The sequence below is a fragment of the Cricetulus griseus genome, chromosome 10, assembly GCF_003668045.3.
Source record: "Cricetulus griseus strain 17A/GY chromosome 10, alternate assembly CriGri-PICRH-1.0, whole genome shotgun sequence".
Lineage (NCBI taxonomy): Eukaryota > Metazoa > Chordata > Mammalia > Rodentia > Cricetidae > Cricetulus > Cricetulus griseus.
The window spans coordinates 15,115,608-15,132,799 of NC_048603.1; the positions used below are offsets into that span (position 1 = coordinate 15,115,608).

At 47.7% G+C, this 17,192-nt stretch overlaps 1 protein-coding gene across 1 annotated transcript in view; it reads left to right on the top strand.

The window, feature by feature from the left end:
• Positions 1–5,969: 5,969 nt before the first annotated feature.
• The window catches only part of Rnf19a (ring finger protein 19A, RBR E3 ubiquitin protein ligase), a 99,848-nt gene continuing 88,625 nt past the window's right edge, over positions 5,970–17,192 (top strand). Inside the window, exon 1 of the mRNA XM_035449614.1 lies at positions 5,970–5,991. The gene's annotated coding sequence lies outside the window, so the exon portion shown is untranslated. The remainder of the gene's footprint in view (positions 5,992–17,192) is intronic.

Here is a 17,192-nt window from a genome sequence, read left to right on the forward strand (position 1 = left end):
ACCACAGATTCCTCTGTTGCAAGCATAAGAAATGTGATATTTAATAAGCCGGTAAAAGAGAGGTTATTATGTAACTCGATGCTCAAGTTAGTGGGAAAAAAAATATATTTCTTTCCAAAAAGGAATATGACTCACTAAAAGCATCAAGTAAGTCATCTTGGACATAGCCTTTAGCACAGTGCCCGGGCCAGAGGACTGTGAATGAGTGAGTCGCTCTGTCTCTGAGAGTTACTGGGAACTCTTGGATTCTAGTCTCGGCTCTTACGTGTGGTGGGTAGTTCATTAACCTCCTTGAGGGTTACTTCTTATCCAGTAAACTTAAAGGCGGGGTTTATGGGAGAGCTCCAGCTTCACCTGATTACATTATTCATTGTTCAGGGGCAGCGTGACTCGGAAGCTTAACACACAGAGAAGGAGTGCAGGGTGTGTGTCAGGGGGAGGGAGAGGGAGGGGGAGAGGGGGGGAAGGGCTGGAGAGGGGAAGAGTGTGTGTGTGTGTACATGTGTGTAAGAGAGAGGGGGGAGAGAGAGAGAGAGAGAGAGAGAGACAGAGACACAGAGACACACAGAGAGAGACAGAGACAGAGACAGAGAGAGAGACAGAGAGAGAGAGAGAGAGAGAGAGAGAGAGAGAGAGAGACTGTGTGTGTGCTCCTCAGCTTCCCCCTGGTCATCTTATAGTCAGTCACCTGCTTGGAACACAGAGATTGTCACCTCCTGATACAAAGTCATTTCCAGCTCTCACACTGGGAGAGCCTACCCTTGCAAACCACTTGGCTATAAAATAATATTAAGATGGGGGGAGGTGAAGCCAAGCACTCAGCACATTAGCGTTATTTCTCTGTGGAAAAAGATGTGGTTTTTTTTTTTTGTTGTTGTTGTTTTTTGTTTTTTGTTTTTTGTTTTGTTGTTTTTAAAAGTGGAACATCTCAAACTGATGACATTCTTGACAGTGAATCTGCAAAGTCAGAAATGAAAGAAGGAAGAACATCTCTTTGTTCTGATTCCATTTCAGAGCAATTTCCTAGATGGGCAATGAGCACGGACCCAGAGCCATGCCTTCTCCAAGAATGCAAGGGGCAATGTCACCAAGCATAGAAGCTGGCTTCTCTCCTTTGTTTAAGGCTCTTGGCCAAAACATCACAGAGGAAATCCCCAGTTGCAGGAAAGTCAAGCGTGTTCCTGCGCAGCTGGGCTGATCACACACGTGGTTATGACACCGCTCGCTCCCCAAGCACATTTTCCACCATCTGTAACAGGCAAGTGCTGGCTCGGGAGGCAGGTTCTTCCTGCTCACTCAGGAGTCTCCACTAGCAAGAGACAGAGCTATGGCCTATGAAACCACAACCTTTCCCCTTCCTCAAAGGAATTGCTCGTAGGTTGGGGTTGCAGGGACTCTGTTTATGTCAACACTCCCTGCCCAGAAAGCAGAACACTGAGGGATGAGCTCCCGGCAAGTAGCATCACTATTTAAGCCACGGCCAAGACTACCTCCAAATGCCCAGTCGTGAACTTCATTTGTAAAGCTCTCCCATCAATGCAAAAGCACACAATGTCTGGAAACTCACAGTGAGAGACCGAGCCCCCAAACTTTACCATCCCCAAGCCAAACTACTTTATCACTGCTTACAGCTCCCCTGGGAAGGAGACCGAGAAGTGAGTCAGTGAGAGCTGCCATGTAAGATAGCATAGGAGGCCTCACTGGAGCTTCTGGCTTCCAAGCTGGCACTCAGCTAGGAAAGCCAGAGACTGCTTCTGGCAGGCTTATTTCTACAGGTCATAAGAAAGCCATTGTCAACCATGTGCATTCCATAGATCCAAGTCCCAAACCACGGAATATTTCAATTGTCTCCCCACAACTCCCAGTGCTGAAAGATTAAATCTGTCCCTCAGAAGACAGATTTATCTGAGGAACGGCAGGAAGGGGGCTGATTTTTCTGAAGGCCTTAATTAGTCCCTTCCGGATCCATTCCTTGAAGGCCCCTGTATCTGGTGGGGTCAGTTCTTGTCCTTTCTGGGGGCAGCCAGAGATCACTGTTGAACTGGATTTACACCGTAAACATGAAATCACCCAGGAAAATTCTTGTTTAGACTGGAATGAAAACATTGGCTGGCAGGGTACACGCCGTTAATCCCAGCACTTGGGATCTTTGATTTCGGGTCTACAAGAGCTAGTTCCAGGACAGCCTTCAAAGCCACAGAGAAACCCTGTCTCAAAAAACCAAAAAAAAAAAAAAAAAAAAAAAAAAAGAAAGAAAGAAAACCTTGGTTGACATCATAAGCTTTTTCCATCTTGGTCTTTGTTCAGACTCTGGAGGCTGGAACTTGCCTCCCAGGTAGTTGTCTGCAGCACATGGGTGGTGTGTGAACCAGAGGTCTGTTTGCTCACCGGGGCGGTTTCCTTAAAATGCAGAGGCATGACATTGGAATGTCAGACATTGTATCAGGATATGTATATACATCTAAAAGGAAAATTCCCAGTGGATGGTAAAAATACAGGTTTTTTTTTTTCTTTTGTATTTTTGTATTCTTTTGTATTTTGTACTTTTCAAAGTAGTTTCTGAAATACCTAGATATTTCTCTTGTAGCAGGATAGATGAAAAGAGGTGTGTGTGTGTGTGTGTGTGTGTGTGTGTGTGTGTGTGTGTGTGTGTTATGATAAGGCTTAGCCAACACAGAAATTATTCTCTGGAGAGTGTAGGCCCCCCAATTCTAGACTGTTCACTGAATTTTCAGGAAGAGGTCCTCAACCTGTCTTGTAACAGAGGATGTAATTAACTTTCTGCTTCACTTCAGCCCTAGAGACCACTTAGGAAACACTGTCAAAGTATTGAGTGCTGGCTGGACCGTTCTGGCTAACCGGTTCAAAATGATGCACACACAAGCCAAATTTTTATTTTTATTCTTGAGAAAGTGTATGCTTGAACTGGTTATGAGGCATGCTTGTTGTCAAAGGAAGGGGGTGGCATCTGCTCCTTTGGGTTTACTTTGTCCCCTCCACTGAGCTGATGCTAAACACTGTCCCAGCTTGCCAGAGTAGGAGAGTCACACTGTGGGTGTGGCTCTGAACGCTGGGACCAGCCGGCTTCTTTCCCAGTTGGTTGAAGACCTCGGATGATATGCGGGCAGGAAGAGATGGCATGATTTCATTCTCTGGCTCAGTTCTTCTTAATGCAAAGGATGGAGTTTGTTTATATAAGCTGACTAATCCTGCTATCACTATTCTGCTTGTCCAGAGATAATTTTGAGACAAATATGCATCAATGAAGGCACAACATTTAGAATATTTTATTAGCTCCAAGCTGACACTGTGTTCAAGGGTACTGCAGAAAGGGAAAAGAAAAGAATGAGGGGTGGGGTGGGGGGTGGGGGGAAGCGTTTGGACAGCCTCCATGTGGAGTACTGAGCTTGGAGTCAGCTTCCCCGAGCCTTGAACTGGGTTCTGCCATTGACTTGGTAGAGACGGTAAATAGAAACTATAAAAGTTGAGTGTATCCTGGGATACCCTTCCTACAATATGGCCCCTGCAGGTCTTCCTGGTTCTCTCTGTAGTCTGCACAGAGGGGAACTTGTAAGCTAACCAGGAGGCTCAGGGAACTCCGCATGGTTACCAAACAAACAAACAAACAAACAGAAAAACATCGGCAGTCTAATCTACACCTCCGAATTCTAATCAGCTGTACGGGGTGAGGCTGCAGCAGATGGGGTAAGGCTTTTGAACAGTGACCAGCCTGCTTTGGCTCAGAAATGGATACTGCTTGGCTCTTGCCTCTGTTATAAACTTGACAAGATCTGGGAAGTCCAGGTTCCACCACGGAAGTCACTAATGCTGCTTGTGCTGGCTTGTCACTCAGCCTTATTCCATCTAGACTCTAGACAATCTCCCTGGGTGTGTTCTAGGGGGATAAACGTGGGGGAGAGGACCCACATTTGCCAAGTGTCCCTCGTGCGTTGTCTCAAGGGAGCCACACAGTCTCCTATGAGGCCTATAGAGGCCACCGTGTCATCCGTGTTAGCAGCTCAAGAACACTGTGGATACCTGCTCAAGAAAACCTGCCCCGGGCCTCAATGAGCAACAGCTGGGCTAACCCACCATCTGTCTACCAACGAAGACGACAGTTACCCAACACTTCCACAGTAGTCTGCCCAAACCAGAGTTGTGCCAAGAACCAAAAAGTCCTCTAAAAGGCAGCCAAAGTACACTTCATGGATTTGATGTACTTAGGAGGGAATGTTTTATTCACAGGCTGTCTCCCAGGGCCTGGCCCAGACCATTACTGTTTTCTCACAGGAAGGAGAAAATCAAGGCCCCTGAGTGCTGAGTCCATCTCATTGCCGCCCAGTGGTGCTTCCAATAGCAACCGTCCGGTTCAGACTGGTCTGTCGGACTACTCAGAGCCTGTCTGGTCTTGGTCCTTTCTTAGCTCCCCCCGACACCTCCTTTACCTGTCCGTGGGATTTAGGATCTGATATACAGAATTTTAGCTCCAGTATTAAGAGTAAAAGAAAAGTTTGTCTTGAGTCCTGACATCGGAAATGAAGACATGGATCAGCCCACTTCAATTTGCCCTGGAGTAGAAAATCTCTTTTCAAATAGTCTACTTGGCCATTTACTGGGGAGGGGTTCCTTTTAAAAGTCCACAAATAAAGCCAGGGGCGGGGGTCGGGGTGTGACACATGCCTTTAATGCCAGCACTCGGGAGGCAGAGGCAGGCTATCTCTGTGAGTTTGAAACCAGCCTGGTCTGCAAGAGCAAGTTCCAGGACAGCCTCCAAAGCCACAGAGAAACCCTGTCTTGAAAAACAAACAAACAAACAGAAAAAAGTCCACAAATATGATCATAAGTAACAATCTGTTTTTATTTTTCTATTTCTAGGGAAGCTTGAGGCCATTTGTTTTTTATAAGATCCATGTCACACATCACACAATAAACTTGACTTGAGGCCCGATGAGCAGTCTACCTGCTGCTCCATGGAGCTGGGTGTGGTTCCAGGTGAGAGAAGCCGTTGACCTCATCTTACCAACCAACAGATGGAGAAAGCTTGAGGGTCTACTCAGGGAGGTCAACATTTACCTTACTGCTGGGTCCTGCAAATGCTCTTCAAAGGGTTATAAAGAAACGGATTCAGTCCCAAGAATATCCATCAGGGCATTTCAGCCCAGATGGGCACTGGCACTTTGGGAAACTTAGCACCATCATAATGCCAAAGAGAAAGATGGCAAGAGCCAGCAGTAATGGAGAGCGTGACCACAGGCACCGCCCAGAACATTAAGACCTTTCCCAGAGGGCAGGAATTGAGAATTCCTGTCCGGGAAATTTAAATTTTATTTTTGTAAGGCAAAAATTTTAAGATTTTTTTGTGATATCCTCAAAAAATTGTAAACAGGGAAAGACAAAGATTATTTTTGTAACATCCTCCAAATAAATATGCATAGGGAAAAATGTTATTATTTGTTTACTCATCTAGTTATCTATTTGTGTGTATAGCATGGGTATGTGGAGATCAGAAGAGGGCACTGGGTGTCCTTCGCCACTTAATCCTTTGAGGCAGGCTCCCTCGAGCAACGGGCTCCTTCTTGTTTGTTTGTTTGTTTTCAGTTAAACTGGAAGCTTGCAAATCCCAGAAACTCCCTTGTCCCTGCTTTCCTCAGAGCTGGGGTCATTCACAGGTGTTTCCCCAAAACCTGGTTTGTTACACAAATGCTAGGTTTAGAACTCCTGGCTTCAGGATGGCATAACAAGGGCTCCTTTCCTTTTAGTTTTTATGTTATATGTATGTAAGTGCACATGCCTGTCTTAATGTGTGTGCAGGTGCATCAGATTCTCTGGAACTGGAGTTGCCTCAAGCAAGCGGTAGTAAGCTGTTCCAGGCGGGTGCTGGGAACTGAACCAGGGTACTCTGCAAGAGCAGAAAGCGCTCTTAACCACCGAGCCATCTCTTCATCCACCATAACAAGGCCTCTTAACTACTGAGGTTTCTCTGCAGTCCAGGTAAGAAAGATGTTTTTGTTTCAAAGCTAAATGTTCATAGAACGAGTTTAAGTCTGGATAACTTAGGCAGCTGACAGAGCAACGTCATTAGACTTAAATCTGGCGTTAGTCATTTCCCACTGGACTTTTATCGTCTCTATACACAACGCTCAAAATGCTTAGACATCGACTAGTTACAAATACTGTATGCTCGTTATTTTCTGCTACTAAGTGGCTGTGGGGTTACTTTCACAATAAAACTTGAGAAGTTTAGAGTTGTGTGACGAAAGCTCTGGCAGATTCTGGTGGGCCTTACTCCAGCCCTGCCTCCACCCCAGTAGATTTTCGTGTTATTAAGATAGTTTGCTATTATGGCATTTAGGAAGAAGGAGGTTCTCCATAACATCTAATTTTAGAAACGGAGGCACAGATACTCAAAAGTATTGTCTTCGCCGTTCCCAGTCCCTTTCCTGTTGTAACTAACGGCTCCCGAGTTCCAATAGCCATTATGTAACCTTGGAACCAGGGCTGGGGTTTTTCTTGGCCTTGCATAGGTTATAAACACAAATGCTAATTCTCCTGAACAACTATGATACAAGGGCAGACATGGAAGTGGGGGCGGGGGTGGGGGGCGGCGGCAGGGACGGGCACAGCACAAAACCAAACCAAAAACACAGCAGAAATCAGAAGACAAGACGAAGTATTTGCTTGTTTCCAAAACCTTTGTAAGCCTAGGGAGGGAGTCCCGCTTGCTACTGTGTTTATACTTTCTTTATCCACAAGGCCTCTGTTACCACCAAATCCAACCCTCTGCTGATACATCTTTTGCTGCTAAGGACTGTGTGTTTGCAGGGTGCTTGTCTGAGACAGGGAGAGGGGAGGATGGGGGAAGGTAAATGAACAGACTCTCAAGTCCCACCAGGAGAACCAGAGGCACAGACATCTTGACCTTGGCCACTTGTCATATCCAGATAAACAAGAAACAAACCAATAGGCTCACCCCTCTACCTCAACTACGGCCCCAGCACTCTGTCACATGTCTGATTTCCAGAACATGTGTGGGAAAAGGCGTGTTCCTGTCTCATGGCTCTACTGTTCTGCTGTTCTTCGGCTAAACCGTAATGGGGAGGGTGTGGCGGGGGGTCTGTTCATCTATGGAGATGAGAGAGAGAGAGAGAGAGACTTTTCAAGTTTTTGTTTGTTTTGTCATTTAACTGACAACGTTTAAAACTGCATGTGAACCTTGTGACTGGCCATGACCTCAGGATTGTTACAGAGGAGTGCAGAGAAATCACATGGCGGGGGAATGGGGAGGTATCTCCATTGGTAAAGTGCTTGCCGTGTAAACATGAGGACCCAAGTTCAATGTCCAGCACCTGTGTACAAAGCCAGGCGTCCCAGTGATGGGGGGGGGCAGATAGAGGCAGAGCCCTGGGTCTCCTTGGTCAGCCTGAGCTAACTGGTGACTGACTGTCCCTGAACTAGGACACCTGCGGATGGCCCTGGCCACACATACACCCTCACACTCTCAAACAGGCACATATACACTCACACATTTGCACGCACCTAATACGCACAAACACCCATACATACACGAAGAACTTGGGTTTGTTTGTTCTTAGGGAAAGCATGGGAGCTGGGAGCCAAGGGGGGCCATCGTCTGGCTCCTAGAGTCACTTAACACCAAAGGACAGCTTTGTGGAGACCTGGGGCCCTACCTTGCCCACGTAGCACTCAAAGGTAGGATCTCCATTAGGTTGTCTGCAAGATACCCAGGGACCAGGACCTTCTGTGGAGACTGTGTAGGCGTCATGAGCACAGCAGTTCAGCCAGTGAGTGTCTTGACCCCAACCAGGGTGGCCCAGAGACCTTTTCTCATGTTTCCTGGATGTTGTGATCCTTGGTGTGTTCAGGCAATCTCAGAGAGAAGGGAAGTTCCTCCCTGTGCCTCTCCCCTGGCCTTGCCTCCACCAAAGGACAGAGGTTGTATTTCCCAGAGAGCCAACTGCCACCTTGTCCCTGAGTTGCTCTAAAAGAGTTGGGCACAGAGCGTGCACATCAGTTACACTCTAAACTCTGGGGTCAGTCGACTGGCATTTGAACTATCTGAGTCACTGCATTCACTGGACGGTAATTTAACTTCTGAAAGGCTAATTAAAGACTCGCGTTTCCTTGGGTTTTGTCTCAGGCTTGGGAAGGACTGCTCTTTGGAGAAACAGCTGGGAGGACAGTGACAGAGCTCCACTGGCTGAGTGTGCATATAGTGCACAAAGCCTTGGGTTCAATCTAATCCCTGGAACAGCAAAAAGCCAGGCATGATGCAGTGTTGTTGGAATTTCTTATCCCACCAGGTCCCGCCGTTTCAACCCCAAATAAACACACAGAGAATTATAATAATTTATAAACTGTTGTCCAATAGCTAGGGCTTCTTACTGGCTAGCTCTGTGTTAATTATTAACGCATTTCTATAAATCTATGTATTTCCACGTGGTCTTGGCTTATCGGAGATTGCCCGGACCTGTTATTCCTTTGTCGTCCACATGGCGTCCCTTTCCGGTTCCTCTCTGCCTACCTTTCCCAGAATCCTCCTTGTCTCCTAATCCCGCCTATCTTCCTGCCTCTATTGGCCAAACGGCGTTTTATTCATCAACCAATAAGAGGAACATATATACAGGAGGACATCCCCCATCAATGCGGCACTCAGGGGATGACAGGAGGACCAGTAGTTGAAGGGCATTTTCTGATACGTATAGCACACCTGAGGCCAGCCTGGGCTATCTGAGACCTTGTCAGAGAGAGAGGGAGGAAGGGGGAAGGGAGGAGGGGGAGAATGGAATCTTGGCATCTTGAACGGGCGCTCACTTGGTCTCACATGAGCAGGAAAGGTCCAGAGGTCAAGCCAGCCAGCTGTCAGTAGTTGTCTGACCTTAGATAGTACCCAGTTCCTGTTTGACACCAGTTCTGTTCTGCGGGCAGAAAGTTTACTCATGCCACAAAGTACTGTCACGCGCACTTCTGGTGAAACTTGGAAGCGAGCTACGTCCAAAGGTCTTAGAAGTCAGAAACCTGGGACTTTCACCAAGCCTGCAGAGTGAGTGGCACACCTGTTTGTACCTGCTTGGTAATAAATGTCTTTCTGTAGCAGAATGCAGTGCGAACGTCACTTCGCTGTGGTTATGGCTGACGTCTATGCTCAGCACATCTGCCACCCACACAGACTCAGGCTGCTTTAAGAGCATGACGCTTCATCAGGTGTGAGACTGTCACTCCCTTGTTCCGGCGGCTCTGCCAAGGCTGACGGTTGGAGTTTCTCCATCATACCCTTGTTAAAAAGGAGCTGACTTTTTTTTTTTTTTTTTTTTAAAGCACACCTGGAATGTCAGAGCCACACCTCACTGAAATCATGTGTCAATAACCCCAGCAAAGGAGGTGACAGCACCTGTCCTGGAGGGTCGACGCCCTGATTGCCTTCTTGGCTTCGCTTGCTTCTCCTGGTTTTGCCATAGGGTGTCCACTCACACTTCATCCCTACGCAGCAGAAAAGCACGAAGCACAGAGTGTGAAGCACATGCACTGAGCCAGCCCTCTATCAGTCCTCGTAAAGATGCGAGCTGTGAGTCAGTAGTGAATCCTGCAAGCGCCAACTTTACAGTCTTGTGAGAAAGAAGCATGTGCAGACATCAGCCTGTAACAGACAGGAACACCGCCATCTACACACAGGGCAAATATCGTGTGGGCTGGGAGGGAGCTCTGACTGAGGGAAAGAGCAGGCTTTGGAGAGGATGCAGTGAGCCTGGAGAGTGGGGTGCAGTGAGCCTGGAGAATGGGGTGCAGTGAGCCTGGAGAATGGGGTGCAGTGAGCCTGGAGAATGGATGCAGTGAGCCTGGAGAATGGGGTGCAGTGAGCCTGGAGAGTGGGGTGCAGTGAGCCTGAGCCTGGAGAATGGGGTGCAGTGAGCCTGGAGAATGGGGTGCAGTGAGCCTGGAGAGTGGATGCAGTGAGCCTGGAGAGTGGGGTGCAGTGAGCCTGGAGAGTGGGGTGCAGTGAGCCTGGAGAGTGGGGTGCAGTGAGCCTGGAGAATGGGGTGCAGTGAGCCTGGAGAGTGGATGCAGTGAGCCTGGAGAGTGGGGTGCAGTGAGCCTGGAGAGTGGGGTGCAGTGAGCCTGGAGAATGGGGTGCAGTGAGCCTGGAGAGTGGATGCAGTGAGCCTGGAGAGTGGGGTGCAGTGAGCCTGGAGAGTGGGGTGCAGTGAGCCTGGAGAGTGGGGTGCAGTGAGCCTGGAGAATGGGGTGCAGTGAGCCTGGAGAGTGGATGCAGTGAGCCTGGAGAGTGGGGTGCAGTGAGCCTGGAGAGTGGGGTGCAGTGAGCCTGGAGAATGGATGCAGTGAGCCTGGAGAATGGGGTGCAGTGAGCCTGGAGAGTGGGGTGCAGTGAGCCTGGAGAATGGGGTGCAGTGAGCCTGGAGAATGGGGTGCAGTGAGCCTGGAGAGTGGGATGCAGTGAGCCTGGAGAGTGGGGTGCAGTGAGCCTGGAGAATGGGGTGCAGTGAGCCTGGAGAGTGGGGTGCAGTGAGCCTGGAGAGTGGGGTGCAGTGAGCCTGGAGAGTGGGGTGCAGTGAGCCTGGAGAATGGGGTGCAGTGAGCCTGGAGAATGGGGTGCAGTGAGCCTGGAGAATGGGGTGCAGTGAGCCTGGAGAATGGGGTGCAGTGAGCCTGGAGAGTGGGAAGAGTCTTTTGATGGACAACGAGGAGGCTATCCCAGGAGTAGGAATGATTTGGAATCCAGTGGAGCCAGCAGTCTGTTCCCATGACACCAGGTTCTGGATTTTATGCCAGGTCTGTATAGGTCAGGAAAGGAAACTCCAGCAAGTGTGGTAGAAATACAGAGTAAAATGAAGGCCTGAAACCCTGCTACCACAGTTCCTAACTGGCACAGAGACACCCGGTCACATGGGCAGTGTGGGGAACCCGACAGCCCTCCAGCCATACTGCACCCAGCCAGATTTAAATTTCACACGATACCCTGGGAGCCAGAAAAGCCTTGCTGTTAACAGTTTTGAATGGCATCACGAGGAATCTGGGCTTTGTTCTGTAGCCAATGGGAAGCCACTGAAGATTTTTGAGGTTTGAAGAGACCAAAAAAAATAAATAAATAAATAAAAAATACAAAGGATAAGAACAAGATGAATATTAATACATACTTTTCTTCTTGTGTTCTCTGCTCTAGGTATATTCTCAACCATTCACAAAAGCTGCTGGGAGGCAAATTTTATGGTGTGTGTGTGTGTGTGTGTGTGTGCCACTTGCAGAGTTTGTTTTCCTTCTTCCACCGTGTGGGCTGCAGGAATCAAACCGGCCATCAGACTTGGTGCCAAGCTTCTTAACCTGCTGGGCCACCTGACCAGCCATGAGCAGATCAGGCCGCTCAGCCCCTCTTAAGAGCCCACCAGAGGCAGGTCCACGGCCTAGCTCTCTGAACACATCCCAGGACTCTTCCACTGCTCTGGGTTTGAGACACTATGCTTCTGTGTGGGTCGTGGGTCACCAAGGCCGTACTTGTGGGAGTGTGGGAATTAAAATGCCAAATTAAAATGTAAAAGACAGAAACATATTGATGAACACATAATCTAAAAGTGAAAAGAGAACTTGAGTTTTCTAGACATTCTTAATTCGCCCATTTATAACCAAAAACTTTGTTGTATTTTTTTTTTCTAATAAGATAAAGTTGTAAAACAAAGGCAGTTCACCCCAGTCAGTATCAGACTGTGAGCACACAGGCCCTTGTAAGCTCGGATGTATTTACTTTTGTCTCAATGTTAAGTAATACCACATTAATCAGAAAGCTTCTGGAAACTGTAGGTTCCCGAGAATTAAAACAGTCTTAAATATCACAAGATATCACAGGGCAGAAACTCCATTGGACAGCCTGCAGGTTGTCATGGAATGTAACTGTGATTACAAACAGACACACCTCGGCTCTGAGGCATTTTTGGTGTCCATGTGCCCGAGAAGGGAGGTGGGCCTGTTCCAGCCAAACTCCCACCCCCCAACATTTACTGCTCTGTGATAGTCGTGAGGAGGAGTAGGCATGGCCATGGCTCCTTTTTAACCAGAAAGTTACTTCCCTTGGATTATAATAAAATCCAAGCTAGGGCTCAGGAGGTGGCTTGGTGTGTCAGGCAGGCACTTACTGGGCAAGCATGAGGATCCAAGTTCAGCTCCCCAAACCCATGTAAAGCCAGAAGTGGTGTGCATCTGTAATCCCAGCGGGAAAACCACTGGAGGCGCTAAGGGCAGCTGTCATAGCAGTCACAGCAGTGAACAAGAGACTCTGTCTCAAACAAGGTGACGAGGTGGAAGGTGACTGCTGACAGTTGTCCTCTGACTTCCAACACCTGGGTGTGACATGCTCATGCCGACACACACACACACACACACACACACACACACACACACTATACACAGACCCCATATACACACATATACAGATCAAAACATAATAATGAAACGCAATCTAAGCTAGAGATTCTCCACTGTCAGCTTTGACCATCGTAGACCTGCTTCTTATCGGAAACCTGCAGGATTTTCCTCACCCGAGTTTCATGGATAGTCTGGAGAGTTTTCCTGTGCCATTTAGGCAAGTCTTCACTGCCACCATTTGAAGGTGTGAACAGGGACGATGGGAAAAGCCTGGGGTTTCTCTTCTCTAATAGTACAGGTCTGCTCTCGGCTGTTCAGCGATCACAAGGCTGCAAAAAGCATGCTGGATGTCATCCCTCGGCTTCAAGAATCCCTCCAGAGGAAAGCCACATGGGCCCAGTATAGCTAGCCATCTCCTTGGGTCATTCTCCTTGTGCAGCTACACCAGCCACACCCTTTCCATACTCGCAAAGAGCGCTCCAGTCCTTAAATACTCTCTCTACATGGGCTTCCCTGTAGAGTGACACATAGAACTGCCTTACTGACAAAAGGGGGGAAATATTGGCACTGTGACCCCCTTCTCTTCTTTCCCTGAAGATGGTGTGATGCCCGGAGCTATAGCAGCCTCCCATCACCGGGAAAGTTTGGGAAAACTGAAGTGATATTAGCGCTAACCTCATCCCATCCCTGAGCTGGTCAAGAGAACCACCGTTGCCTGCCTCCTAGCTCCATAGGTTGAGAAGTCACTTCCAATCTGGCTCTACTTTTTTTTTTTTTTTTTTTTGGTTTTTCGAGACAGGGTTTCTCTGTGTAGCTTTGGAGCCTATCCTGGAACTAGCTCTTGTAGACCAGGCTGGCCTTGAACTCACAGAGATCCGCCTGCCTCTGCCTCCCGAGTGCTGGGATTAAAGGCGTGCGCCACCAACGCCCGGCTGGCTCTACTTCTTACAGACGGTTCCTGCTAACACCGAACTCACTCCAACATGTCAGCAGACTACCCACCACTCTCCTCAATTCTCTCTCCTGAAGCCCATTTTTATCATGCCTGGTGCCTTCTTCATGGAAACCTAGCAGCGGTTTAAGCTTGACATTTGGGGGAGGGAGTTACATAAACTCATGTTGAAAGAAATACATTCATCGATTTCATTTTCAAGACCTATCATGTGTCACACCACACAGATGAAAAGCTTTCCCCGGGGGCAGCTGCTGCCCACGTGAGGGGACCAGTTGTTGTAAGAGAGGAAAGGGAAATGGTGACAGGGGTGCTAGCTGTGTGCCTAAACACAGTAACCGTTAGCAACCTCAAATGCCAAGGCTGGGCGGGAAGGAAGCGTGGGAGAAAACAAAACAAAACTAGAGGCCTCGATACCGTCTTCCGTGTACTAACCTGCCTTAAAAGTGTTAAGAATTTTATTCTCTTTAGAAGAAAAGCAAGACACTGATGCTTCCAAATGTTTCACCTGAACCCCCCTGAACAGATCTGGAGTCTCCTGCGGAACAGTGGGGTGGCTGAAATTTGTTTTGTCTGTTCCCTATTTGCTCGGGCCTTGGGGATTCTGGAGCCTTGAAAATTTGTACCAATGAGTTTATTTTTATTCCATGAATGGTGTAAGCGACTTATGCGCCAACGGGCTATTGATCTTTGCTTTATTGGGTGCCTTGACAAGCTGTCTAAAGAGATGCACACATCTCATGGCATTAGTTCACACAAGAAAAGAATTCACACGGACCTGGTTTTCATGAGATGGCCAGGGCAACAGGCTGAACACAGCATACCTTTGATGGGTAGTTACCAGAATGGATGCACAATGCACAGTGTCAACTAACAGTGTGTGTGTTTTCGAAATTGTTTTTACAGTTATCGCTAGCTTGAACAATTTCCATTAAAATCACAACAAATAGAGGTTAGTGAGTGTGTCAATTCAAACAACCCCCAAATCATGAATAATCGCTTCAGACATCATGATTAAAATTTGTTTTCCCCTCATTGGGACTGGGACACACACACACAAACAGACACACACACACACACACAGACACACGCGCGCGCGAGGGCACAATGGAGAATAACTGTTAGTTGGGAAAGGGAAAGGTGTCAGCAGGGGTGTGAGGAGGACAAAATGGTATGATAAAAATACACAATAGACATGTTTGAAAAGTCAGAGTGGAGCCCGTTATTAGGTATAAGTAATAAATGCTAATAAGAAATTTTAATAGAAAATAATGGTTGCTGGTTAAACCCCAAGTGGATGTTCCCAATCAGCCCACAGGTCTTCACCCCCCCAGACTCCCAACCTTGTTTCCCCACCACCCTCAGCCCATAACTCCTGACGCTGCCCCATTGCCCTGTGTAATATCCTGGAGGATGGAGCCCAGATGAGGAAGAGGGATGGGAGCTCATATTTCATTGGCCTGGCCGCGGTCACGTGACCAGCCACAGTAATTGCAAGTAAGTTGGGAAATCAAGCTTGGCCCTGAGCTCTAGGTGAAAGTCAAGTTAACTTCTGCAATAACGAAAGGGAGAAGGTAAAACAAAATGAGATTTACAGACTAACGAGGGATGGAAAATTCAGTTAACAAGAAGCTAGTCTATACCCCAGGGGAGACAGCAGAGGTCTACCAATTCATGTGTTAAAAGTGAAAGAGGATATGATAAAAGCTGGACAAGGGTCAGAAAGACACAGCACGCTCACTCCCCCCCCCCCATGACACACTTGGCATAACCAGTATGTTCAGTGTGTTAATCTGCTGCTCCAGTGTGCCTTCCAGAGAAGTCTCTCAGTTTCACATATCCTGCAGTTAGTGCACCACCTGTGTGCAGGTGCCCACGGAGGCCAGAAGAGACCATTAGTTCACCTGCAACTGGACTGACAGGTGGCTGTGAGCTACCTAAGGTGGGTGCTGGATATTTAACCCAGGTCCTCTACAAAAACAATTAACACTCTTAACCACCAAAGCATCCATCCAGCCCCAAATCAATACACTCTTAAACAGCATCTGAATATTCAAGAGAACCCAATTTGTTCACACAAGAGCCAAGTTTATTATAGGAGTTACTTCAGCTATAGAAAGATTTTTTTTTCTTGCTAGGTTTTAAAACATTGCCCCATCAGGCATTTCTAAAAATAAAAAGATATTAAATTTGTGAAAGTTGTTGAAGACATTTTAGAAAATTAAGCTACTCATGTGAAAGGCAGTGGTTTGAAGAAATTACATCTTTTAAAATGTATAAAGAAACCCTGAATAAACAACAAAGAAATCATTCCCATTTTTGTATATAAAAACAATCACTGCATTCACAAATAGAATAACTAGATTTGCAGGTTTAAGTCTGAAGGCTTGAAACTAAATTTCAAAATGCTCAACTCAGATTATTAATTAGATAGTCTACGAAGAGCAGAGGCTGTAAACAATCTTATTTAATTTTGTTTTGCTTGTTGTTTAATGAATTTATTTTGTTAATAAAGCTAGAAAATGACCCATGTAATCTGCAGAGGAAATAAGGTAGGATCTTCAAGTATCATGCTAACCTTTTTGAAATAGAGAAATGAGTGGTGTTACAATCCACATCCAACTCTTGAAACAGCCGCTCTACAAGCTCAACAACCACAAAAGAAATTAATTATGTGTTGGTTCCCCTGAGGCCTCCTAAAGGGTGTGTGTGTGTGTGTGTGTGTGTGTGTGTGTGTGTGTGTGTGTGTGTGTGTGTGTGTGTGTGTGTGTGGTTTCTTTTTCCTTGAGACGGGATCTTTTTCACTGACCCAGTAAGCTAAGATGTCTGTCTGGTCGGCAAGCCCGAGGGATCCATCCATCTCTTCCCCAGCTATGGTTTCTGAGGATGTAAGTGAGGCCCTCACTATTGCAAGTCAAACTTGGGAGCGCAGAGGAGACTTGGGGACCTGCTTCCTCAGAGTTGGGTACTGAAGGATGTGGGGAGGGGGACAGAGGAGCTGACAGGCAGAATCAGGGTCCCTCCCAGGAATTCCGCTCAGAGCAGGGACAGAGAAAAGCTGGGTCAGACCTGGTCACAAGAAATGACTCAAGATCCAAAGTCGGTGCAGCTCCCTGTGGTGACTCAGCAATTCTGGGTGAGCACACAGAGGACAAGGGAGTGACTGCATCGTGATAGAGACGAACACTGGGTGCTGAGCTCTCGGACAGAAGAGACGCTAAATACAGCCAGCTCCTCCGCCAACCAAGGGACAGCAGAAGGGACAGAGAGACCTGCAGGGAAGAGGGCGCTCTGCTGCCAGACAGATGGAACTGGCACTCGGCGCCCGGTGCCTTGGCACCCGCTGTAATAATTATCCTCATCTTAACTGTGAAGCCGGTCTAGAAGGGCAGGGCCAGCGTTCGGGGAGACCTGTGGTGTCCCGGTGACAGCAAAGGTCTGCAACACTGCAGAGGCTGTGGTAGAAGCAAGGGCTGAAACTGTAGCAGCACCTTGTAGGTGATGGTAATGTCCCATACCCCAAAGTGTCCCCAGCATTGTCAAATGCTCTCCAGAGAACTGAATCGGCCGCGACCACTGCTCTGGAATGGAAGGTCTGAGGAAACAGGAACTCCCCTGCGGTGAGCCACATGCGATCAGCATCACCAGGCGGATGGAGGGAGGCATGGACAAAGGAACAACCTCCAGACTACAGCAGTTGTGGAAACGCATTGTGACAAGGACACACCGGAAACCTTCCTGTGTTAATAATAAAATAAGCCCTGGGGGCTGAAGAGATGAATCGGTGGTTAAGAGCACTTGCTGAGTTCAGGACCTGGGATCCACATGTTGATTCCCAACCACCTATAGC